The 26,724-nt window shown below is 53.1% G+C and overlaps 2 long non-coding RNA genes across 2 annotated transcripts; both read left to right on the forward strand.

The window, feature by feature from the left end:
- The first annotated feature begins 4,413 nt into the window (after positions 1–4,413).
- On the forward strand, positions 4,414–17,903 carry LOC108312170. Its single transcript, XR_005202065.1, has 3 exons — positions 4,414–4,515; positions 14,576–14,691; positions 16,949–17,903. It is a non-coding gene; the product is annotated as an uncharacterized LOC108312170 (long non-coding RNA).
- A 3,629-nt stretch (positions 17,904–21,532) lies between these two features.
- LOC108312218 lies at positions 21,533–22,506 on the forward strand. The gene is made up of 3 exons (XR_001828547.2): positions 21,533–21,651; positions 21,994–22,208; positions 22,355–22,506. It is a non-coding gene; the product is annotated as an uncharacterized LOC108312218 (long non-coding RNA).
- The last annotated feature ends 4,218 nt before the right edge of the window (positions 22,507–26,724 follow it).

Raw genomic sequence — 26,724 nt, forward strand, 5'->3', positions numbered from 1 at the left:
CATGTCAAAACCCCATCTCTACTAAAAATACAAAAATTAGCTGAGTGTGGTGGCGCACATGTGTAGTCCCAGCTACTCAGGTGGCTGAGGCATGAGAATGATCTGAACCCGGGAGGCGGAGGTTGCAGTGAGCTGAGATTGTGCAGCTGCATTCCAGCCTGGGCGTTAGAGTGACACTTTGTCAAAACAAAACAAAAAACATAACAAAACAAAACACCTTGACTGGGCACCTACCGTGTACCACCACTGTGCAGATCACTGGGGAGGTAGCAGTGAATGACTCGGACAAGGGACGGGGGGACCTCTCAGCAGTGGAGACAGGCAACAAAGAAAATTAAAAATAGGTAAATTCTACAAAAATACAACCAAGGAAGCGGGATCAGGAGGCCAGTGAGGGGAAGAAAGGAGCTGCCATTTTAAACCAGAAGGTCTGGGAAGGTTGTCCTGAGAAAAGACTTTGAGCAGAGATTGAAGGAGGTGAGTGAGAGAGCCTCATGAATGTCTTGGGTGACAGCACCCCAGGCAGAGGGAACGACCAGTGCAAAGGCCCTGGAGCACCCTGGAGGGGCTGGTGTGGCTGGAGAGGAGCTAGGGAGACTGAGGGTACAGGTATCACAGCAATAATGGGGAAGATTGGGGAGGCCACTGAGGGTACCTTAGCCTCTCCTCTGAGAAAAGTGGGGAGCCCTGGAGGACTGGGAGAAGAGGACTGTGGCACGACCTCTGTGGTTTTAACAGGACCACTCAGACCTCTGCTTGGAGGATACCCTAGGGCAGGGTGAGGGTGGAGGCCGGGATGTCATCTAGGAGGTGGCTGCCAAAAATCCAGCCTGTTATCTCACAGGGGAGGGAATCAAGACATATGTACACACACACACACACACGTACACATATACATGTGTGCAATGCACGTGTGTACCCATATATGTACACACATGTACACAGAGACCCTGGGGACAGACGAACATGGTTTTAACTCCTGACTCTACAACCAACTTTCTATGTGACCAAGAGCAAGTGACTTGACATCTCTGAACTTCAGTTTTCCCTCCTGCCAAATGGAAGTTCAGACACCTTCTTCCAGGCTTGCATATGTGCAAAGCCTGCACACCAGTTTCACTGAAAGGGGTTGAGAGTGACTGGCCCCTAGCAGGCACACGTACAGTGACCCTTTTCTCCTTCACATGCCACAAGATTGATGAATAAACCAGTTACCCTTGTCTCTGGCTTCAGGGAGTGGCTATTGGGAGGTGCCTTCCAGCCCCATTAGCCTCTGGGCAGGATTGTCCCGGGCTGGGCAGGGGGCTGCAGAAGCTACCACTGTCCTTAGAGAGCTGCAGTCTCTGGACAGGCAGCCCCATAAGCAGCCCCACCACAGGGTCCAGCCACCTACCTAGAACACTCCAGGCTCAGTGGCTACTCACAGAGCCACCTCTCCTGCTTTTCAGCTGTGAGAAGATGATTGTGAGAAATGCTTTCCGAAAGTGGAGCTTATGCTCCCCTTCCCTTTGTTATTCCACAAACATAAATCACCATCATCATTTTGTCTTCCCTGGTACCATCTATCATCTTCATCTTTTTTTTTTTTTTTTCAGATGGAGTCTTGTTCTGTCAGCTAGGCTTGGGTATAGTGGCATAATCTCAGCCCACTGCAATGTCCACCTCCCAGCATCAAGCGATCCTCCTGCCTCAGCCTCCCGAGTAGCTGGGATTACAGGCAAGTACCACCACTCTCGGCTAATTTTTTTGTATTTTTAGTAGAGACGGGTTCACCATGTTGGCCAGGCTGGTCTCTAACTCCTGACCTCAAGTGATCTGCCTGTCTTAGCCTCCCAAAGTGCTGGGATTACAGGCGTGAACCATGGTGCCTGGCCCATCTTCATCATCTTCACTTTTCTCTTCTTCTTTCTCCTCTTCCTCTCTTCTCCTCTTCATCCTCTTCCTCTTCTTTCTCTTCATCTTCATCAGTCATTATCATCATGACCATCTTTCCCTCCTCCATATCCTCCTCCTCTCCCTCCTCATCATCTTTTCCTTCTTTGCCTCCCCCTTATTCTTCCTCCTCCTCCTCCTCCCTTCCTTCTTCCTCTTCTTCTTTTTGGAGATGGAGTCTCACTCTGTCACCAAGGCTGGAGTGCATAGTCGTATGATCTTAGCTCATGTAACTTCTGCCTCCCAGCCTCAAGGGATTCTCCCACCTCAGCCTCCTAAGTAGCTGGGACTAGAGTTGCAGGCCATCACATCTAGTTAATTTTTGTACTTTTGTACAGATAGTGTCTCACCACAGTGCCTAGGCTGGTCTCAAACTCCTGGCCTCAAGCGATCCTCCCACCTTGGCCTCCCAAAGTGCTGGGATTGTAGATGTGAGTCACCGCACCCAGCCTTGTTTATTTTCACCGCATTTATTTAGTTACCTGTTATTTGTGGCCAGCTGGACTGGTGTTTTGCTTGTAGAGTATTGTGGGATGTCCTTTTAAGTTGAAATTAGCTTTTAAAAGTGTTGGGTTTTAAATAAATTGTTAAATAATGGTGCTCAGCCGTGGTTAAACCACAAAAAGTGGTACTTTAAAGACTTGAATTGGAAGAAGGGTGGCCTATGAGTTAGACCTGAGCCCCTCAGCCTGGCAGTATAACTGCTGGACTGTTCATTTGCTTTTCAACTATCTTAGCCTCCAAACACCCATCATTGCCTTGACATTTGCTATTTTGTGCTTCAGAGCCTTTGCAGGCGATTTCTTGAGCCTGGTGTACTCAGGCATCCTTCAAAGCCCTGCTCAAGCATCAGCTCCTTGGGGAAGCAGGTCTTAGCTTCTGTGGGTTGTTGGGAGCTCCTCAGCTCTGCCCCCTGGAGCCCTTTGTTCATGTCTTTTGGGAGCAGTCACCCTTGGTGCCTGCCCAGCAGCCACATGCATGTCTCTGTCTGCAGAGCCCCATTCTTTGCACCAGGTACTGAGCCTGGGACCAGGGGAGAAATCATCGTCATCCTCTTTTCCTTCCAGTGATTGGTCTGAGGGGTGGGCATGTCATCTTCTTTTACCCAATGAGGTATAAGGAGTAGGGGAATTTTGGTTGGAGAGAGGAGAGCTTCCTGAAAGATAATCCCCCTGACAAAGTAAAGATCCTGGAAGAGGAAGATCTTTGCCGCCTTCAGGATCTATTCTCTTGAGGATGTGATGTATGGAACTGAGGCAGCCGTGTTAGAACCGTGAGGCACAGAAACCACAGCAAAAATGAGGGCTGTCTCGTGCCAAAGCAAGCAAAAGGGGGCAGGTGGAGGGTAGAGGCTCAGAGGGTCAGGAGCCTGGGGGTCAGATTGGGAGAGGATGATGAGTAGGTAAACCCCAGGTCAAGGGAGGGAGAAGACCTGGAGCCTCAAACACAGAGGGCACAACCCGCGGCCCCTCCTTCACCTCACACCATCCCCTCTCTTCTGCCTCCTTTCCTTCCTCTTCTAGCTCATGTTTTCACTCACACATCCATTCATGTGCTCATTCTTTTTCTTTTTTTTTTCTTTTTTGGGACTGAGTCTTGCTCTTGTCACCCAGACTGGAGTGCAGTGGCACGATCTCGGCTCACTGCAGGCTCCACCTCCTAAGTTTAAGCAATTCTCTTGCCTCAGCCTCCTGAGTAACTGGGATTACAAGCGTGCACCACAATGCCTGGCTAATTTTTGTATTTTTAGTAGAGACAGAGTTTCACCATGTTGCCCATGCTGGTCTCGAATTCGTGACCTCAAGTGATCCGCCCACCTCAGCCCCCCAAAGTGTTGGGATTACAGACATGAGCCACTGTGCCTAGCCCACTCATACTTTCAATAAGCATTCATTATGCACTTACTGTATGCAAGCCCCTTGGAAGGAGCAAGAGGATTGGCAGTGATCAACAACCACCCATGCAGATTCATCAGCTTGGCAGTTTTACTTTTATTTTTATTTTGAGACAGGATCCCACTCTGTCACCCAGGCTGGAGTGCCGGGGCACGATCATGGCTGTCTGCAGCCTTGACCTCCTGGGCTCCAGAGAGCCTCCCACCTTAACCTCCTGAGTAGCTAGGACTACAGGCATGCACCACCACACCTGGCAAATTTTTTTTTAAATTTTAAGTAGAGAAGAGATCTCGCTATGTTGCCCAGGCTGGTCTTGGACTCCTCAGCTCAAGCAATCCTCCCACCTCCACCTCCCAAAGTGCTGGGATTATAGGCGTGAGCTACCGCACCAGGCCAACGTGGTGGTTTTAAAATATGTCCACAAATTCTTTGACACCCCTGCCTTCAAGAGACAGAGGCTAACTGTCCTTCCACTGTGTGTTGACGGCACCCACTTCCAACGAACAGATGTGGAAGCAATGATGTGTAACACCCAAGATTAGGATACGAAAGGCACTGCAGCCTCCTCCTTGCTCTCTCTCAGGTCACTTTCCCCGGGGGAAGTCAGCTGTCATGTCATGAGGGCACTCAAGAAGCCCTGTGGGAAGAGCCACGTGACAAGGAGCTGATGCCTGCAGCCAACAGCCAGGTGAGTGAGCCATCTCAGAAGCAGAGCCTCCAGCCCCAGCCTGTATCCTTACTGCAGCCCCATGGGAGACCCTGAGCCAGAACCTGCTAGAAAAACCACACCCTGACTTCCGACCCTCAGAAACGGTACAAAATTATGAATATTTATTAATTTTAAGCTGTTGAATTTTGGGGGTAACTTGTTATGTGGCAGTAGATAAACAATACAAGTAAAAGGCACTGCTCTACTAAGTGCCTTATGTATATTAATGTATTGAATTCACCTAACAATATGATGTTTTTCCAGATGAAGACAACGAGGCACAGAGAGGCTTGTTAACTTGCCCAAGGTAACACAGCTGGTAAGTGGGATAATCCTGGAGGAACTCTGAGTCCAGAAAGGAGATCAGACTTGCGGATCATTTTTTCTTTTTTTCTTTTTTTTTTTTTTTGAGACAGAGTCTTGCTCTGTCACCCAGGCTGGAGTGCAGTGGTGTGATCTTGGCTCACTTCAGCTTCCACCTCTTGGGTTCAAGCGATTCTCCCACCTCAGCCTCTCGAGTATCTGGGACTACAGGCATGTGCCACTGTGCCCAGCTAATTTTTGTATTTTTAGTAGAGACGAGGTTTCACCATGTTGACCAGGATGGTCTTGAACTCCTGGCCTCAGGTGATCTGCCTGCCTCGGCCTCCCCAAGTGCTGGGATTACATAAGTGAGCCACTGTGCCTGGCCTCTATATGTTAAACTTAAAACCACCACCACCACCACCAAAAGCATTGGCATGTAATAACTAAAGATTTTTTGCTGAATTGCCCAAGGTGGGGGGCAGACCCTGGATTCTCTCTTCAGGGAGCTTCTCTTCTTCTCAACAGGACCTCTCTATGTCATAGTTGAGTATGCCTCTAAAGGCAACCTCCGAGAATACCTCCGAGCCCGGAGGCCACCCGGGATGGAGTACTCCTATGACATTAACCGTGTTCCTGAGGAGCAGATGACCTTCAAGGACTTGGTATCGTGCACCTACCAGCTGGCCAGAGGCATGGAGTACTTGGCTTCCCAAAAAGTGAGTCCTTTACATTCTACTTGGTTGGCCGGCCTCCAGTTAAAAATGTCTTTAAAGAAAACAGGCAGTTTGGACGTGCTCATTTGCTAGATCAAGCCCTCGCATGTCTTGTTCACCTGGAAAATATTTATTGCGTTATTCACATTTGAGTTTAATGAACTCTTTGAAACCAAAGCAGACTCATAAACCTATAGCATCGCTGCAGAGATGAGCAGAAAAGATATGAGACAGGACCACGTGTGATTTCCCTGGGAATTCAGCCCTCCAGGTGGAAAATGGATGGTTTTAAAGGTGGTCCCTTTAATTTGGATGATTTTCTTTTTAGCTTCATTTATTTTGTGGTTACTGAGTTTTTGAACATAGACGTTAGGTGTTCAGTGTTTGAGATTTGGTATGGCATTAAATCTTCTAAGAGTAAAGGTCAAACAAAGGGGTATTTGAGTAACCTTGCCTCCTGGAGATCTGCGTTTATTTTGTCTCGTTTGGGAGGTGACCCTCTGTAGTTAGAAGTTGGCCAGGTCCCCTGAGGTGGACTGCCTGCATTCCAGGCATGCCACTTTCCATGGAACTTGAAACATTTCAGTTATTCCGAAAGTAGTTAGACAGGTGCCCAGATAGCCTCCGAGGCATTTTGGATGACCCAAGACTCCCTTGTCAGCCCCACACATAGGGAAGCAGAGGGGCAGAACTGCCTCCTGGGCAGAGGTGGGCACTGCTCCTTCCTGCGGTGCAGTTTATTGCAGCTCCAGGATTCCTTGGGTCCCCAAAGAGGTGAGGTCCTCTGGTGGGCACGGACCCTCTGTCACTGGGGGTCTGGGTTGCTTAAAGGATCACAAACTCAGGTCTCTGTGTGGCCATGCCAGTCACATGAGCAAGGCCCGCGATCACTCGGAGTGCAGAGATTCAAAGGCTGCACCTCAGCTCTACTGTCTGCTCACGTAGGAACGTGGCCCAGAGCTACTGCGGGTTCTGGATTTTTTTTTCTTTCTTTCTTTCAAACAGGCTGGAGTGCAGTGGCACAATCATAGCTCACTGCAGCCTTGACCTCCTGGGCTCAGGTGAACCTCCCACCTCAGCCTCTTGAGTAGCTGGGACTGCAGGGATGTACCACCACACCTGGCTAAGTGGTTTTTTTTTTTTTTGGTAGAGATGGNTTTTTTTTGAGATGGAGTCTACCTCTGTCACCCAGGCTGGAGTGCAGTGGTGTGATCTTGGCTCACTGCAGCCTCCACCTCTGGGTTCAAGAGATCCTCCTGCCTTAGCCTCCCAAGTAGCTGGGACTACAGATGCCCACCACCATGCCTGGCTAATTTTTGTATTTTTAGTAGAGACAGGGTTTTGTCCTGTTGGCCACGCTGGTCTCAAATTCCTGACCTCAGGTGATCTGCCTGGCTGGGCCCTGGTTGTGTGGGCTGAGAGAGCCCGCAGGGGACGGGGGGTTGTGCAGTGGAAATCAGAGGAGCCTGTGACCTGCTTCTTGCTGGGACTGGGGGCGACCCATGGACACACAGACTGAGAGTGGGCCTGAGACTGTGCCCACCCAATACCCACGGCCTGTGAGAGGCATGCAGAAAAGGCCAGAGTCCCCCTGCACCCAGGTCCTGAGAATCCCAGATCCAGCGAGAGGCCTGGGCGTGTGTGTCCTGGTTAGGGCGGCTTAGGTTGTCCAGCAGTGTCAAGCATCAACTCACAGTGGCTCAGCATAGCCAGGCTGTGGTTCTGGACCCACCACATGCCCCACGTGGGGTGGCAGGGACCCTGCTCCTCATAGTCACTCAGGTTCCCAGGCCAGTGGAGGCCCCACGCTCTTACGATGCTGCCGCCTCAACACGAGAGGCTTCAGGGCTTCCTGCAGTGAAAGGAGCCTGGAGGGGCCGCCAGCTCTGAAGTGACACCCAGGAGGACACGAGATGCTTCTGCTCACCTTTCACTCCGCAAAGCAAGGCCCAGGACCCCACTGACCTGCAAGGGGGTACATGACCAGGAGGACAGAACATCTTGGGGGGTCTAGCAATGTCTCCCACACTTCAGAAGTCCCCTGATCCTAGAACCATGCTGCCCAGAATGAATGCTGCAGTGGGATTAGCCACAGCTGGGCAGATTCCCCTCCAGGACACCCAAGGCCAGGCAGAGCCCCAGAGCCAACCAGAGGCTCAGAAGGCCTCTCTCCCATTAAGACACCACCCCTAGGGAAAGGGATGGAGTGGGGAGAAACTGAAAACAGGAGTCCTGATTCAAAAGCATGAACCCAGAAGGAGACTACGTGAAAGCACAAGAGACCTGTAAGTAACAAGAGCAGGGTCCCGGCCATCAGCAGGAATGGGCGTCAGAAGAGAAGAGAAATGAAGATGAAGCTGCCCAGCACAGCCCCACGCCAGGGGGCCCTGGGCCACGCATTTCCCACCCATCAGCCCCTTCAGCCCTCCAACCCTAGGAGCAGGCTCTGCTGTTCCCCCACTTCACAGAGGAGTAAGCCAAGACCCAGGCAGCTTAGCATAAGAATGTGCAGAGGCAGGCAGATCCCTTGAGCCCAGGAGTTTGAGACCAGCCTGGGCAAAACCCCATCTCCACAAAAAGTACAAAAATTCGCGAGTCTGGGTGGCGTATGCCTGTTGTCAGCTACTGAGCAGGCTGAGCTGGGAGGATTGCTTAAGCCCAGGAGTTAGAGGCTGCAGTGAGCTGTGATCGTGCTACTGCACTCCAGCCTGGGCAACAGAGCAAGACCCTGTCTTTTTTAAAAAAGGAAGGAAAGGAGGAAGGGAGGAAAGGAAGGTAGGGAAGGAAAGGGGAGGGGAGGGAAAGGGAGGGAAAGGAAGGGAAGGAGAAAGGGAAAGGAAAAAGGAGAGGAGAGGGCCCAAGTGCTCTTCCTGCAGGTTCTGTCTCTCCCACTGTGCCCCATGAAGTGGGTGCTATCATTGGATCCATCGTACAGATGGTGAGACCGAGAGCCAGAGAGAAAGCAAACTGCCCGAGCTCCCAGAGATGCCCAGGACTCAGTCCCTCTGACCTCAGAGCTCAGGCTGTCAGTCACTGACCCTCCATCCTCACTGGCAAAACCTGCATGCCCACACAGCCCGGGGATACAGAGGAGCTCCACGACAGGGTCCTGAGTGGGCTTAGGCAGGCTGAGACCAGGCGTGGAGCCCTTTGGCCCGGGAGCAGACTGTGACAAGTAGACCTTGCTCACTTCCGTGAAGGAAACCTCTGGGGAGCTCATTCCTAGAAGGAAGGGCCACACCCAGTATTGACTCGCCAGGCACAGGTGCCGGTGGCCGGGTGGGTCCTGCCACGTGTCTACTTCTGGGGAAGGGAGGGAGTGGTCAGGCAGCCTCAGGCAGTGGCTCCTGTGTGTCCCGATCCCCTCTGCTGCAGCAGGCAGCCCGGGGACTGGCACCCACCCAGAGAGGTGGACTGAGCAAGAGGCCTGGGTTCTGAGATTTCCTTCCCCCACAACCCTGCGTCAGACAGGGCTCCTCCGCCCCTCCTGACACCACCACCTTCTCCATGCCTCAGTGTCCTCATCCACACCTCAGACGTAGTAACACTTCCTTCCTGGCATTGTGCAAATTAAATGAAGTCACGTGTGCGGCCTCCGGGGCTCCAGGGAGCCACGGTTTTATCCTGAGGGCAGTGGGAAGGTTTGGGGAGCTTTTTCAGGGAGCTAGCTAATACAGCGTCAGTGAAACTGATTTAAAAATATATATTGATAAGCCCCCACTGGATCTGATGCCTCCTGCCGGTAAATTCCAGCACTTTGGAAGACCAAGTTGGGAGGATGGCTTGAGACTAGGAGTTCAAGACCAGCCTGGGCAACACAGCGAGACCCCATCTCTCTAAAAAAAAAGAAAAAATTAGCCAGACAAGGTGGCACACACCTGTAGTCCCAGCTACTCAGGAGGCTGAAGCAGGAGGATCACTTGAGCCTGGGAGGTTGAGGCTGCAGTGAGCTCTGATTGTCCCATTGCACTTCAGCCTGGACAACAGAGCAAGACCCTGTCTCTAAAAAAAAAAAAAAAGAGTAATTGTACATGTTTTTAGAAAGCTCAAAAGAGGCCAGGCACAGTGGCTCATGCCTGTAATCCCAACACTTTGGGATGCTGAGGCAGGCGGATCACCTGCAGTCAGGAGTTCAAAACCAGCCTGGCCAACCTGGCAAAACCCCATCTCTACTAAAAACACAAAAAATTAGCCGGGCACAGTGGTGCACATCTGTAATCCCAGCTACTAGGAAGACTGAAGCATGAGAATCCCTTGAGCCTAGAAGATGGAGGTTGCAGTGAGCTGGGATCGTGCCACTGCACTCCAGCCTAGGTGACAGAGCAAGACTCTGTCTCAGAAATAAAGTAAAAAGCTCAGAAGAAAAAAAGCAAACTCAGGGGTCAATAATAAAAATGGAACTGAAGGTAGAAGGGAGGTGGGGGAGGGGAGAGGAACTCAGATTGGACTTGATACCTGCTCGTGACTTTCATGGGAGCAGAAACAGAAACCCCATGTGAAGGCCGGGCCCTGAGGGACTGCCTCCAGCCCCCATGGACGGATAGGAACAGCCGAAGACTGGATAGCAGGAAGTCCAAAAATTGAAAGTCTAAGCCTGGGCGTGTGGGGTGGGGCGGGGCAGGGGATACTGAGATCTGAGTTGATTCTACTCTGGGCTGCTAGAATCTCATGCCAGGAATTCATTGTGAACACAGGTCCCCAGCTGGTGAAATCCCTGGAGTATTCCCCAAAACACTCAACGCATCCTTGTTGGGAAACGTCTCATCCTGAGGCGTGTGGGAGCCTGAGCGTGCACAGGCACAAGCTGCAAATCTCCCTGCTGAAGATGAGCTCACAATAAAGCTTAGAAACCACCAGAAAAATCCACCATGCGGGAGAACCCACAGACAGGGTGGCAGGTGCAGCAGGTCCGTCGGGGTGCTCTGTGCAGGAGCGACTTACAGATCTGATGTCAATAGGAAATCGAGGCTCCGCAGCTGCAAAACCCCCTCCCTGTCCACACCTTCAGATCCTCAGTCACCACTGCTTCTCACAAATGCTTCATGGGAGCATGAGTTTTGTTTTGAGGGATGCAGAGAAGAGCTGACATTTCTGCTGGGGTCCTCGAGATTGAGGAACAGAGAGAGCCCATGTGCAGAGGTAGAACTGTCAGAGAACCGGTCCAGTTCTATGCATTCGGGAGCCTGAGGCTGTGAGGATGTAGTTCCTGGAAATTCTCTGAGATCTCATGGGGGGAGGCTTGGCTTTCCACAGAGGATGGAACTCAGGTCTGGGGGCTATTACATAGCCTAAAGAGACACCACACTGTCCCAGGGCCAAGATGAGGAAGTCTGTGCTGGCCCCAGGTGGCGAGCTGAGGTCCCTGCCCTCATAGGTCCTGGGGTGAGGCTGGCCTGGGTAACTTTCACTTGGCCACGTGGCTGCAGGAACACCGAAGGGGAGGCATAGTTCTAGGTGAGAGTGACTTTTCTAAAGACAGCGACAGACCTGGATTTGAATCCAGACTCCACAGGGTGTTGCTTTGTTTTCCCGTGCCTCAGTTTTCCTCTCTGTATAATGGGGGTAATAATATAGCTCTTCCTCCTGGGCACTGAGAGGACTGAATGAGAAAACACACGTGACAGGGCAGCTGCCCCGGAGGACAGGCTGGGAGAATAGCCGTGGAGTTTATTACTAATGAATGAAGGGCTGGACCCATGGATGAGTCAGGAATGATCCATCTGATATGATGAGTGGACAAATGAATCAATGAATGAAATGCTCAGGGCCTGCCTCCCAGCACCAGAGAGAGGGAGCTTGGCCCTGGGGAGGGGAGGGAGGACAGGAGAGGTCCATCCTGAGTCAGTTTCCAGCAGCTCCAGCTCAGAAAAAGGTCACAGGTCAGGTGACGGGCACATGGCGCACACCTGTGACACCCTCTTAATCACTCCCCCCACATCGCACCAAGGGCCTCGAAGGATTCCCCTGAGTCATCTTCCTGCAGGCCAGCATGCAGCTCCCAGTTCCTCCCCCAGCCGGGCAGATGGTGATTCAGGGCTTTTTGGGGGAAATGAGACTTAAAAGACTCAGCAAGGAGTGTCCAGCCTGGTGAGTTGGGGGCTGTGGGCAGGACTTGGGGAGGGTCCCCTGGCACCTTCCCCACCTCAGAGGGAGCCTTGCCCAGGTGGCAGGGCTTGGTAATCCTTCAAGTGGGGTGAGGGTAGCCCCATCCACCACAATAAATAATAGGAATGGCAATGAAGTGTGTTGGGCCAGATTCTGTGCCCAGGGTTGCTCATTCATTTCTTCGTTTAGTCCTCAGCTCCCTAGTGGAGGCAGCTGTCGGCTGAAACCACAGGAAATTGCCAATTGCCTTCCTGATCTTGCCCTGCAAAAATGGCAATCTCATGTGTAGTTCAATCGAATAGTCCCATTTTGCAGAAAATCACAGCTCAGAGAGGCTGAGCAGCCTGGAGAGGAGAGCCGGGGCGCTGCTGCCTGAGCCTGGGAGAGCCTTGGGGTGCCGGGCTTGGGGCCAAGGGAGGCTCCTGGCCTGGGAACAGCGGTGCACAGGGAACACTAGAGCAGAGCTAGGCTGCACCTGCCCCCCCAGGGGGAAGGCGATGGGGCAAACAGGGCCAACGCTGGGGACTCAGGGCTGCCTCCTGGCGATCCCCAGGCTGGGGGAATTTGGCTTGGGGGATTTTGAGCAGTTGGAGGCTGAGTAGGGGCTTTCTTGCCCTCTGGCTGGGGCCCAGGGGGAGCGGGGGGTTGGGGCTGCATCCATCTGTCCATCCATCCAGGAACTCCCTGTCTCTGGTGGTGGCCGTCATTGAGGCTGTTCTGCAGAGCCACTCTGGGGCATTCATTTAAAATCCAAAGGGGAACCCAGGGAGGGGACAATGTTGAACCCAGAGGAAGGGGGTGGGTGATGCTGGCATTTCGGGGAGACATCAGTATGGGAGTTTCTCCCCAGAGGGTGTCTTTCTAGAATGTCTTTCTAGACTCCTGTGACACCCAGTGAGGTCAACCAGCCCCAGATGATTCTCAGAATTTGGAGACTGGCCCCCTGCAAGGGACTCAGATGCTTTCCCTGGAAGTGGACAGGGAGGGTAGGAGGCACCAAAGTCTCGCTGAACCCTCATGGTCACTCTGAACGTTTATGCCACTTGGCAGGAGCCCTTCACTCTCCAGACAGTGAAATCAGCACCTGGCCCAGATAACAGCAAACAGCAACAATACCCCTTACCCCGTCCAACTGGTACCTCCTGTCTGTCTGCAGGGCGCTGCGCGTAAGTAAGCACCATACACACAAGATCTCCAGGGAGTCTCATGACTAGGCATCAGCAGGGGCGTCTGTGTTTCTGGTCTTTCAGGAAACCAAGAAAAAACAGAGAGGTTGAGTAACTTGTCCAGAGTCACACAGCTCTAAGAAGCAGAGTCACCTACTCCAGAGGCCAAGGCAGGAGGATCAGTTGAGCCCAGGAGTTCAAGATCAGCCTGGGCAACATAGTGAGACCCCATCTCTTTAAACACAAAAAGGTGGAGTCAGAATCAAAACCAAAGGACTCTGAACCCTTGTACTGTTGGCTACACTCATCTCACCCTCCTGAAGAAATGGTTGCTGAGATTGCAGACTTGGTTAAATTCATTACAGTCCATCAATTCCATGGGGCAGCCCATTCTCCAGCCATTCAAATGGTGATTTGGATGCCAGGTGTGGTGGCTCACATCTGTAATTCCAGCACTTTGGGAGGCCAAGGCAGGCGGATTATCTGAGGTCAGGAGTTCGAGACCAGCCTGGCCAACATGGTAAAACCCTTTCTCTACTAAACACACAAAAATTGGCCTGGCATGGTGGCATGTGCCTGTAATCCCAGCTACTCAGGAGGCTGAGGCAGGAGGATCGCTTAAACCCTGGAGGCAGAGGTTGAAGTGAGCTAGGAGCTCACCACCACTGCACTCCAGGCTGGGGGACAGAACAAGACTCCATCTCAAAATAAAATGGTGATTTGGAGTATTGCTTCCCTGGGAAGATGCCCGTGACACGTGTATCTTTAGAGGATAAGGCAAGTTCTAAGAGTTTGGAAGCAATAACCCCATTTTTGTTCACTGAAAATTTGCATAGAAAAATGACGAGAAAAGTTAGCAATTGCAGTGCTGGCAGCGATGACGCTGAGGAGGAAGCGGAGGGGCCCACGGAGAAGGACGGGGTTTGTGCCACCAGGTCTGTGCCACCACTGTCCTGCCTCATCTGTGATGCCGGGAAAGGGGGCATCCTGGTTGCTGGGAGTCTGAAGACCTGGAGTGGGTGAGAGAATGGCTGTGTCCATGACTGGAGCTCAGGGCTCTGAGAGGTGGTGTCCGCGGTCTGTGGGGAGGCAGTGGCTGATCCGTCAAGGGTGTGGCTTGTCCTTCCCACGCCCGTGGAGAAACGCCGATCACCCTGCCTGTGCCTCCACTGGCTACTCTCCTGGCTTGCGGCCCTTTCACCTTGGTGGCCAAACCTCTCCGTCCTTGCCACCAGCTCGGACATCCCCTCCTCCAGGAAGCCTCCTCAGATGTCCCTGGCCAGGCATGGGCCTTCCTCAGCCTTTCTCTGGATCCCTAGTCTAGCATTGAGTGCCTCCTGCCTCCTCACTGCCTCTGAGGGATTGATTTAACACAGCCACAGGGACTCATTTCTGTAACCCCCGCCTTTCCCACGGGAGCCACTACAGGGTTGAGCTTTACATCCTCTTGGCGGGCTCATGGCCCCTCATCCGCATCCTCCCTCTTAGCGGGTCCCTCTTATGTGGTGTCTCATTGACTCTTCGCTGTAGCCCTAAGGGGTGGGTACCACTTTTCATTCCCATTCCACAGATGCAGAAACTGATCTCCCACGAAGCTGAGGAGCTCACCCTGGGTCATATGGCCAGCAAGTGGCACAGTCAAGATCCGAACCCAGGTCCAGCTGTGTTCACACGGTGTCTTGGATGGGGCTAATGCTCCACCACGCTGCCTCTTCATATAACGTTAAAATCTGGCTTCTCTTTCAGTAGCTGCCCCAGAGCGGCTGGAGCACTGCAACTAAGGCAGATGTGAGCTCTGGAATCGCAGTCACCAGCACTGCTGTGGCACCTTCGCTCTTAGTGTCTGCTTCTGTCAACGCTGAGAGGTAGGCACAAGTACCCCCGTGACAGATGTGGGAGAATTGAGGCCCGAGAGGTCCAGGGCTCCAGGGGCACCTGGCTCTGATGAGGCCAAACCCAGGGTTGCCCCCTCTCTGCACCCCAAACTTCCGGTTTCTGGGCTCAGCTGAGCACGTGGAGCCTTGGTCACACCCAACACTCAGTGGATAGCATCTGAGAAACACTCTTCCTGCTTAAAGCCCTGCTTCCCGGAAGGGAGCTGGGGGAAAGTGGGAGAGGAGGTGGGGGGGCCAGGTAGCAGACAGGCACACTCCTTGCAGGAGGAAGTTCGACCCGTCACTTCTGGGAACGAGGATAGCTTGGCAGTAACACGGCGCACTTTGACCCTGGTAGAGCACCCAGGTGTCACTGTTGATGGCCCCCTTCCTCCCTGGGGGGTGCAGCTGGGCTGCCTGGAGCCTCCATGTCAGACATCCAGGTGGAACTGGGGACAGCCTTGGAGCTCTCAGGCCACCTGTCTGGCTCCCACTGGATGGAGCGCCCAGATGGTGCTTCTCTGTCCGCTGTCTAGGGGGAGCCCAGGCTGGGACATCCAAGCTGAGCCCTGAGCTGGCCTGACCTGGCCCAGCCCGCGCTGATGAGGCAACATGAGTCCTGTTTCCTGTTTCTGTGGCTATGCAAATGGGGGGAAATCAGGGCCTCTCCTGGGGCGGGCTTCCCAGAATGATGGCATTGATTGTCCCAAGAAACCTGGCCCCAGCGGGGCTGTCACGGGAAGGCGGTCGTCAATGTCTAAGATCCCTTTCTTTCCTGGCAAATCTCTCCTGCGTGTTGGGAAAATCCTCTTCAGCCCAGCATTGGGTCATCACTGCGTGCCCACTCCTGGACCCACTGCCGGTGAGAGCCAGGCTGTGGCTTCCACTTCGTGTTACTGCATCCCCAGCTCCTGGTACATCGTGGGAGTGGGACAGACAGGAGCAGGAAGTGGGTGGGCTGACTGGCTCTTAGCCCCTAGCCTGGAGATCACATATCCTTCTATTTACTCATAAGGAAACTGAGGACCCTAGGCTGCGCCAGGGACTTGCCCATGTCTCTCTACCTCGCCCAGACATGCCCCAGCGGCAGTGGCAAACTTCTGCTTGCCACCAAAAGCCTGCTGAGTCTTCCGAGTCCCTCTCATGGTCCCCACGCCTCAGCAGCCCAAGGTCCCAGCTTGAGCCTGCCTGGCCAGGACTCTTGCCACACCCCTGGCAGGTCCCCAGGTTAGGCTCTCAGAGGGGTCGTTCTCAGCTCACATCTGACCATGCCCCTCCCCTGCTCTGGCACCCAGCCCTCGCTCAAAGCTAGACCCCATAAGCCAGCAGTAATTGGGCACCTTCTAACCTGAGTGGTCTCATCTCTTGACAACTCTGCCTCACCCTGTAGGACCAGCATCTCCTGGCGCTACCCAGGTGATGCCAGAACTCCTCGGAATTCCCCCTTGCACCTCTGTGGCTTCACAAAGCTGTTGCCTCAGCCTGGGGTGATGTCTCCAACACCTTTCTTTCTTCCTTCCTTTCTTCTCTTCTCTTTTCTTTCTTTTCTTTTCCTTTTCTTTTTCTTTCTTTCTTTCCCTCCCTCCCTCCTTTCCTTCTTTTCTTTCCATCCTTCCCCTCCCTTTCTTTCTCTCCTTCCTTCCTCCCTCCCTCCCTCTGTCTTTCTCGCTCTTTCTTTCTTTCTTTCGTTTTCTTTTTCTCTCCCTCCCTCTCTTTCCTCCTTTCCTTTTCCGTTTCCTTCTCTCCCTCCCTCGCTCCTTCCTTCCTTCCTTCCTTTTCTTTCTCTTTTTTCTTTTTTTCTGAGACAGTCTCTCTCTGTCATCCGGGCTGGAGCGCAATGGCACAATCTCGGCTCACTGCAGACTCTGCCTCCGGGTTCAAGCATTTCTCCTGCCTCAGCCTCCTGAGTAACTGGGATTCCAGTTGCATGCCACCATGCCTGACTACTTTTTGTATTTTTAGTAGAGATGGAGTCTTGTCATGTTGGCCAGGTTGGTCTCAAATTCTTGACCTCAGGGGATCCACCTGCCTTGGCCTCCCACAGTTCTAGGATTACAGGTGTGAGCCACTGCACCCCAGCCTAACACCTTTGCTTCTATAACTCCTGTTTATCCTCCAACAGTCAGCAGTGCCTCCTCCAGGAAGCCTTCCCAGATGCCCCCAGGCACCTGAACCAGGTGCCTCCTCTCAGCTCCCGGCATGTGCCCATCACAGCATGTACCACACTGGGCTGTCCTCATCCTTTTAGTGCCTGTCTCCCCCACTGGATGAGAAGCTCATCAGGGAAGCTTGCATAGAGAAGGAGGCAGAGATGTGGAAATGCCCATGGGCAGAAGACACACACAGGACATTGAACCTATGGACATGGAGTGCTACAGAGGCCTCTGTCAAGGACCGAGTAACCAGATATTCAATTGTGTCTCCCTCGAGATAGCGAATGCTGGGGCGTGGGGAGGCACAGAGCCTGAGTCTATGAGCCCCCACTCTCTGAACCCCCGCCCCTCAGGAAACTCCTCCCGCATGAGGCAGTGGGCAAGCAGAGCCTGCCTTCCATGGGAGGAGCCCAAGTAGTCCACACCTACTTTCCCTGCCTCCCTTGCAGCTAGGGCATGGCGTGTGACTGGGCTCTGCCAATCAGGCACCTGCTCTGGAGTTTGAGTTGGAGGCTTGTCCTGTCCAGGACTCTTTCTGGAAGGGCCTGGGCCACATGGGTTTCCTGGTGGCTGTGAAGAAGGAGGACTTCACCAGGCTGGCTCTGTGGTAGGAAGGGAGGTGAAGTCCCCTTTTCCATGGGATCCTCCTGCCTTCCTGGGAGTCTTGTATACCCCAATATCTGTTTATATACATCTTCTTCTGCTTCAGTGAGCCACAGTTGGATTTTATTGTTTGTCACTAGGAATCTCGAAGGATCCTCTTGGGGACAACCACTGGGATCAACCTTGAAGGAGGAGCTGGTGTTAATGGGAAGGACAGCAGGTGCACTCGGGGCATGGGAAACAGCTGCCCAGGGTCAAGGTCAGACTTCAAGGACACGACAGGGAGAGCTGGGAATGAACCTCTGGGTCAGAGCCATCGGAGTGTGGAGTTGGGTCGGGGGAAGTACCAGCAGAGGGGCAGATCCAAGGCAGCCAATCCTGAATGCCAGGTGGAGAGCAAACTTGGATGCCAGCCTGTGGGCAGTGGGACCCAGTGACATACTCTAAGTGGAGGCGGGAGGTGGGCAGATTTGGGTTCCAGCAGCTCAGTCTGCTGCTAGGGGGAAAAGCTGGACCAGATAGGGCAAGACTGGAAGAGCAGGCGACCACGCAAGAGACTGCTGCGATGGCCCCAGCTAGAAAGAAGATCGAGCAGCAGCAGTGAGCAAGGGCAGAGCTGCGGTTGGGTGTCACTAGCCCTGGGGAGCCACTGAAGCCTTAGGTGATCATGAGAAAGTGGGGTTGAGCCAGGCATGGTGGCTCATGCCTGTAACCGCAGTATTTCAGGATGCTGAGGTGGAGGGCTTGCTTTAGCCAGGAGTTTAATACCAGCCTGGGTAACATAACAAGACCCTGTCTCTACAAAAACTAAAAAGTTAGCTGGGTGTGGTGGCACACACACCTGTAGTCCCAGCTACTCAGGAGGCTGAGGCAGGTGGAGCCCATCAGTCCTGGCTGCAGTGAGCCAGGACTGTGCTTCTGTGCTCTAGCCTGGGCAACAGGGTGAGATCCTGTCTCTTAAAAAAAACAATTGGGGTTGGAATTTCACGGCTGCCTGGACATGTCACTTGCTTCACCCTTTGCACCAATTCGTTCTGAGGGTTTCCACACCAGGGCCGGCTTTGTGGTGGTGCTTCCCAGCTAAGCTGACACAGACTTGCAGATGTGATTCAGGAATGGAAAACAGGCTGGGAGCAGCGGCTCACACCTATAATCCCAGCAATTTGGGAGGCTGAGGTGGGCAGATCACCTGAGGTCAGGAGTTTGAGCCAGCCTGGCCAACATGGTGAACCTCTGTCTCTACTAAAAATACAAAAACTAGCCAAATGTGGTGGCACACGCCTGCAATGCCAGCTACTCAGGCTGAGGCAAGAGGATTGCTTGAGCCCAGGAGACATAGGTTGCAGTGAGCCGAGATCACCACTGCATTCCAGGCTGGGCAACAGAGCAAGACTAATCTCAAAAAATAAAGGAGGCTGAGCATGGTGGCTCACCCCTGTAATCCCAGCATTTTGGGAGACCGAGGTGGGTGGATCACTTGAGGTCGAGAGTTCAAGACCAGCCTGGCCAATATGGTGAAACCCTGTCTCTACTAAAAATACACAAATTAGCCAGGCGTGGTGGTGGGCACCTGTAATCCCAGATACTCAGGAGGCTGAGGCAGGAGAATCTCTTGAACCAGGAGGCAGAGGTTGCAGTGAGCCAAGATCGTGCCATTGCACTCCAGCCTGGGCAACAGAGACTCCGTTTCAAAATAAATAAATAAATAAAATGGAGAACACACACGACCTTCAGCAGAGAGCCTAGAAAATGGTGAGCAGCTTTTTGGGACATCTGCCGTGTATTCCTTCCTCCCCCGCTGCCTATAACAGCCCTGCTGGGAACCCAGCATCCTCTGGGAAGACAGTTTAGCAACAGAGGAGACCATGTTATTTTGAGAATCAGAACGAAACCCTGCAAGGCCAGGACAGGGAAAGACCCAGGCAAGTCATAACTCTGGCCAGGGCTTGCTGAAGGCAGAAAGTCAGGGGGCTGGTGGTAGGGGCAGGCGGCCTCTGAATGGCTTCAAGAGGAAGCAGGGATGGGGTTGTCATGGCTGCACTGGGGATGACACCCTCTCCCTCTAGCTGGGTGGCCTGGGGCAGAGCCTCTCCCTGTCCAAGCCTCTGAGTCCTCTGCCTGTGATAATGGGCTCCAGCCCCCCTCACACCCCCTTGCATGTGGGCGAGCAAACCCAGCACCAGCACCTGGGTGTACAGCCTGGGGGATGTGTTAGGGATTCAACCCCTTTTTGGAGCTTTTCTTTTCTTTTGGGACAGAGTCTTACTCTGTTGCCCAGGTTGGAGTGCAGTGGCACGATCTCGACTTACTGCAACCTCTGCCTGTCGGGCTCAAGCAATTCTCCTGCCTCAGGCTCGCCAATAGCTGGGACTCCAGGTGCCGGCCACCATGCCTAGCTAATTTTATATTTTGAGTAGAGGTGGTGTTTCACCGTATTGACCAGGCTGGTCTCAAAATTCTGACCTCGTGATCCCCCCACCTCAGCCTCCCAAAGTGCTGGAACTATAGGCATGAGCCACCACGCTCGGCCTGGAGGTTTTCTATTTAAAAAAATTTTTTTTAACTCTTTGTAGAGATGGGGGGTCTCACTATGTCGCCCAGGCTGGTCTTGAACTCCTGGCTTCAAGTGATCCTCCCGCCTCAGCCTCCCAAACTGTTGGGATTACAGGCGGGAGCCACCACATCCAGCCCTTTCTTGGATTGCGCGGTGCTGTCTGGGTTCTTTTCCTCTTTGTCCTCCCTCCCCCTGCACCCCAGAGCTTGTGTGGGGCCGATCCATCCTCACAGACAGGACGGGATCCCGGGTGCCCTTTCTTCCCTCCCCAGGGGGCCCTAGGACTCTGTAGGACAGTCTGCCCCGGTGCCCTGAGGGCTCCTGGAAGTGGCAGTGAGGTGCACTCGGGAGTAGGTGGTCCCCTCTCTGAGCCTCCAGCCTTCGAGCCCACTGCCATGTAGCCACAGTCGTTCCCGGCTCCACACTGGACCCTTCAGCAAGGCCCTCACCATGTCCTGAGTCTGTTCATCCCTCCTCCCTGAGGCCGCCACCCAGGTCCGCACCGCCTCATCTCCCGCCTGGACCGTCCATGGCCGAAGCCTCCCACCTGGTGTCCTGGCCCCTCCTCAGTGATCCCGGCTCTGCCCGTACCAGAGGCTATCTCCTGATCTCCTCTGGCATGAGTCACACTGTTCTGCCCCCAGCACACCCGGCTTGCTGTCAGCCAGGGTCCAGGCCCCTCACACTCCTCCACCCCCCTCCTCCACCATTCGATCATCACACTTACGAAGTCATCTTCTCATAGGTGAGGCGCATTTCTCAACTGCTGTCTCCATCAAACAGGTATCTGGGGAGGGCTGTGGCTTGCAGCGGCCACCCTGTGTTCATTCATTCATGGCAACTTTCTGCACCTGGGGGCAGCTGAGTCTGGGACCTCTGAGGGCTGGGGGAACCCACCCAAGGGCAGGGGGTTAGGTGGCTAGATTGGCATTTAGAAAATCAGCACGATCTAGAAAATTGGCTCAGATAGGCATTTAGAAAGTCCCCTCTGGGCCGGGCACGGTGGCTCACGCCTGTCATCCCAGCACTTTGGGAGACTAAGGTGGGCAGTTCACGAGGTCAAAAGATCAAGACCATCCTGGCCAACATGGTGAAACCCCGTCTCTACTAAAAATACAAAATCTAGCCAGGTATGGTGGCTCTCGCCTGTAGTCCCAGCTACTCGGGAGGCTGAGGCAGGAGAACCGCTTGCACCCGGGAGGCGGATGTTGCAGTGAGCTGAGATCGTGCCACTGCACTCCAGCCTGGGCAACAAGAGCGAGACTCCATCTCAAAAAAAAAAGTCCCCTCTGCTTCGGGGTGGGCAGTAGTTAGTGGAGCTGCAGGGAGTTTAGCTAGGGGCGCCTGGGTGTCCTGGTAACAGATAAGGGCTGCTGTGGGAAGGAAGAGAAGCAAACGTTTTCCAGAAATAGAGGTCAAACGGAGAGCATTTGGCTGTGGTCACAGACACTGCAGCGTCCACCCCACATTCCTCCCCAGCCCCTATCCCTTTACCCCTCCTTGCAGGGAACTTTCCCTGCCAGTAGCAGGTACCAACATTTCCTGGCCAGGTACCATCTGTTGCTGCTGGAACCAGCTTTGCCTGCAGCCCCTGGAGAAGCAGAAGCTCCCAGGAATTTGTGTACTGCCCAGAGGGCAGAAGTGAGTACTCCCTTAACCAATCACATGCAACGGGCATAAAATTCCAGTTTTTTGCCCCTGATCAGGACCCCTAAGGGGTGACCTAGCACCAGGTCATGGTCACCGAACCCCTGTTTAGGGTCAGCTTCTAGGGAACCCACACTAAGGATGGTGACCAGGTTTGGGGGCTGAGGGAAAGAGTGTTTACACAAGGTTTTTTGGCTTGTGCAAGAGCGGCCGATCCCGAGACAGGATGCACCGGACAGGGATCCCTGACTCGGGACGAGGGAGGGCGTCAGGGTGCTGTTTCCTTGAGGACAAGTTGTTATATTGGTTATGTGTTGCCAGAAATCACCGGCGCAGTGACCAAGCTGAGTACAGATATGTTCACCATCCAGAGGAAAGGCGCTCAGCATCTCCACGCCATCCCCCTCCCTGCCGTGGGACGGAGGCAGCCAACATTTCCCTGGCCTGGGCCGGCTGCAGCTAAGGCTGAGACATCTGCATAAGGCAGAAGGGGCCAGGTCAAGGCCTTCCTGGCAAGTGCCTCCCAGGGGACAATGCCAGTCCCAGAAAGGGTGAGTCATGAGCAGAGCACCTCCACATCCCTGGCCAGGCCGGAGGTGCCTCCCCAGGGACTTGCCCCAAAGGGGCACCGTATCCGGTCATCCTCAGAGTCAGGCAGGCTTGACAACCCATCCTCTCATCTCTGTCCTGCTCCCAGGCAGCCCGTAAAGCCCTCAGGCCCAGTGGCCATGCCTCACCTGACAGCTTGGGAGATCCAGGCACAGCGGGAGAAGTGACTTGCCGAGGTCATGCAGGGACACGGAGCCACTGCCCGGCTTCCTGACACCCCTTCTGCCCTACCATGCTGATGCCCAGGTTTGCCCTGTGGGAATTCCCTGGGCCCACCCAGCTGCCATGCCCTGGCACCTGTAGAGTAATCTGGAGGCGTGTGGGTGCCTGTCACCCAAGCGCCCTTCCTGGCATAGCAAGAGGAGAGAGCCAAGCACCCAAGGCAGCCCCTGACCTCAGGGACCCCCAGTTCTTCCTGCACCCCTTGACCTTCCCACTTCTCTAGGGACTGCCTCATGGTGGGTGGGTCTCTGTTCTGCCCTGTCCTACCGTGGGTCCTGCGGGGAGGTGGCTGGAACGCAGGGCTGAGTGGCACCCAGCACACACCCAGGGCCCTGGGAGGGGGTTCGCCTCTTCCTTCTGCAGTGGGCTCTGCCTCCTGCTCTGCACTTGCCCATCAGGCCAAGGGGGTAGGGGAAGAGGTGCAGGCGTGGGCATCCCTGCAGTCAGGGCTGCCTGCCACCTTTGTGCATGGGGAGGGATGAGGGGTGGTGTGCTGTGTGGAAGGTGGAGTCTCCTTTGCTGTCTTTGGTGCCTTCATAACCCCTCGCTTCTATCCTGGGAAGCTGCTCTACTTCATAACCCCTTGCCCAGCTTCTACCCTGGGAAGCTTTGCTCCCACACGGGCCACCTACCCAGACCACCTGCACAGTGGTGACAACGGGCTCAGTGTGTTCCTCCTTTCTCCTTGCCCAAGACAGGATCTTTGGCCCTTATTAATAAAAACAACCAAATCTGGCCGGTGCAGTGGCTCACATCTGTAATCCCAGTACTTTGGGAGGTCAAAGTGGGAGGATCACTTGAGGCCAGGAGTTCGAGACCAGCCTGGGCATCATAGTGAGACTCTGTCTCTACAAAAAAATTAAAAATTAGCCAAGCATGGTGGCGTGCTTGCAGCTACTTGGGAGGGTGAGGCAGGAGGATTGCAGGAGTTTGAGGCAGCACTGAGCTAGGATTGTGCCACTGCTCTTCAGATGAGGGAGACTCTATCTCAAAAAAAAAAAAAATACTGTAATAACAGTCAAATCTGTTAAGGGTTTACCTCATGCCTGGCCCATGTGACTGTACCCATGATCCCTATTTTTCAGTTAAGAAAATGGAAGCTCAAAGAGGCTAAGTTGCCCACCCCCTGTGCAAAGCTAGTACACGGTGAGGCTTCTGTGCACCTCTCAGCCCTGGCCCCCCTTATTCTTCAGGAACCCATGAAGTTTGCAGCTCTGTTCACACATACACATGGGAAGCTTCTGGCAGCTTGGGAAATATCTGTGACGTGAATAGTCACAGCTGCTGCTTACTGGGGATTGCCTAAAAACACCACTTTGTTTTTATTTATCGATTTGACATTTAGTGTATTTTTAAAAAAAGATGATTGGTTCAAAATGCAAAAAAGATACGAGGCTGGTGTCTCTCTCTCTCTCTCTCTTTCTCTCTCTCTCCCTCTCCTCACCAGCCCTGTCATCCCCCAGCCACCCCGGTTCCCTTTCTGATACCAGTTTCTTCTACTTCCTTCCAGGAGTACTTCTTTTTTTTTAATTTTTTTTGAGACAGAGTTTTGCTCTTATCACCCAGGCTGGAGTGCAATGGCATTATCTTGGCTCACTGCAACCTCTGCCTCCCAGGTTCAAGCCGTTCTTCTGTCTCAGCCTCCCGAGTAGCTGGGACCACAGGCACACACCACCACACCCAGCTGATTTTTGTATTTTTAGTAGAGACGGGAGTTTCACCATGTTGGCCAAGATGGTCTTGATCTCTTAGCCTCATGACCTGCCTGCCTCGGCCTCCCAAAGTGCTGGGATTACAGGAGTGAGCCACTGCGCCCGGCCTTTTTTTTTTTTTTTTTTTTTTTTTTTGAGATGAAGTTTCACTCTTGTTGCGTAGGCTGGAGTGCAGTGGTGTGATCTTGGCTCATCGCAACCTTCATCTCTCGGGCTTAAGCAATTCTCCTGCCTCAGCCCCCCCAGAAGCTGGGATTACAGACACCCACTACCATGCCCAGCTAATTTTGCATTTTTAGTAGAGATGGGGTTTCACCATGTTGGACAGGCTGGTCTCGAACTCCTGACCTCAGACCTCAGGTGATCTGTCCACCTCCACCTCCCAAAGTGCTGTGATTACAGGTGTGAGCCACCGCACCTGGCCTCCTTCCAGAATATACTTAATGCATTTACTCAAATCTTAGGCTACTATACTGATATGATTTGGATCTGTGTCCCCACCCAAATCTCATGTTGAATTGTAACCCCTGATGCTGGAGGTGGGCCTGGTGGGACGTGTGAGTGGATTTCTCATGAATGGCTTAGCACCATCCCTCTTGGTACTATCCCTGTGGTAGTGAGTGAGTTCTCATGAGATGTGGTCATTTACAAGTATATAGCACCTTCCCCCCTCTCTCTTTTGCTCCTGCTACCACCATGTGACATGCCTGCCCCCACTTTGCCTTCCACCATGATTGGAAGTTTCCTGAACCCTCTCCAGAAGCCGAGCAGAGGCCAGCACCATGCTCCCTATGCAGTCTGCAGAACTGTGAGCCAATGAAACCTCTTTTCTTTATAAATTACCCAGTCTCTGGTATGTTTTCATAGCAATGTGAGAATGGATGACTCCATGTACATACTGTATTAGTTATCTATTGCTATTGCTGCATAGCAAGCTAGCCCAAAATTTGGCAGCTTGAAATATGAATAACGTTTTTTCATCTCACAGTTTCTGAGGGGCAGGAATTTGGGAGCAACTCAGCTGGGTGATTCTGGCTCAGTGTCTCATGAGGCTCCGGTCAAGCAGTTGGCCAAGGCTGCTGTCATCCGAAGGCTCAACTGGGGCTGGAGGCTCTACTTTCTGGATGGCTCATTATGTGGCTTTTGGCAGGAGGCCTCAGCTCCTCACCTCATAGATGTCTCGATAGGGCTGCTTGAGTGTCCTCACAACATGGCAGCTGGCTTCTGTCGGGCAAGTGGTCCAAGACAGAACAGAGTGGAAGCCACAATATCATTTATGATCTAGCCTTGGAAGGAAGATGTGTTTCCACCATATCCTCCTAATTTCACAGGTCAGCCTTAGTTAATGTGGGAGGGGACCACATTAGGTCCCAGGAAGTGAGAATTATTATGGGTCATCTGGAGGCTACCTAGCACACACAGTGTCCTGCACCTTGCTTTTCTTCACTGCACAATAGTATTCAGAATGGTTCTATATCAATAGACACAGAATAACCTTATTCATTTATTTATTTGAGATAGGGTCTCACTCTGTCACCCAGGCTGGAGTGCAGTGGCACAGTCACAGCTCGCTGCAGCCTCAACCTCCCAGGCTCAAGCAGTCCTGCCACCTCAGTCTCCTGAGTAGCTGAGACTACAGGTGCATACCACCATGCCTGGCCAATTATTTAAAAAAATGTTTTGTAGAGACAGGGCTCCACTATATTGTCCAGGCTGGTCTCTAACTCCTAAACCCAAGTGATCCTCCTGCTTTGGCCTTCCAAAAAATATTGGGATTCTGGGCGTGAGCCACTGCACCCAGCCTATTTTTTTAACTGCATAGTATTACACTGTGTGGGAGCATCGTGATGTATTTACGCAGCCCGCTATTGATGGACCTTTTGGTTATTCCTGATCATCTCCTGTCACCATCAGGGCTGCAGTGACCATCTTTGCAGAGGCATTATTTCCCATATCTGATGGGGTGATACGCAGGGGTGGACTGGCTAAGTCAAAAGGGGTGGCACTTTGAAAACACAGCTGTAAAGTTTTTGCCACTTCTTGGATTAAGACGTGGGGTCAGCCAGGCACAGTGGCTCACGTTTGTAATCGCAGCACTTCGGGAGGCTGAAGCAGGCAGATCACCTGAGGTCGGGATCAGCCGACCTCAGCCTGACCAACATGGAGAAACTCCGTCTCTACTAAAAATACAAAATTAGCCAGGTGTGGAAGCACCTGCCTATAATCCCAGCTACTGGGGAGGCAGAGGCAGGAGAATTGCTTGAACCTGGAAGGTGGAGGTTGAGAGAGCAAAAGAGAGGGAGGAGAGAGGAAAAGAAAGAGAGAGAGGGAAGGAGGAAGGAAGGAAGGAAGAAGGGAAGGAAGAAGTGAAGGAGGGAAGGAAGAAGGAAAGGAAAGAAGGAAGGAGGGAGGGAGGGAAGGAGGGAAGGGAGGGAGGGAGGAAGGAGAAAGGAAGGGAAGGAAGGAAAGAGAAGAAGGAAGGAATGAGAAAGGAAGGGAAGGGAAAAGGAAGGAAAGAGAAGGA

This window comes from Cebus imitator, unplaced genomic scaffold (genome assembly GCF_001604975.1).
Source record: "Cebus imitator isolate Cc_AM_T3 unplaced genomic scaffold, Cebus_imitator-1.0 Scaffold122, whole genome shotgun sequence".
In the NCBI taxonomy this organism is placed as follows: Eukaryota; Metazoa; Chordata; class Mammalia; order Primates; family Cebidae; genus Cebus; species Cebus imitator.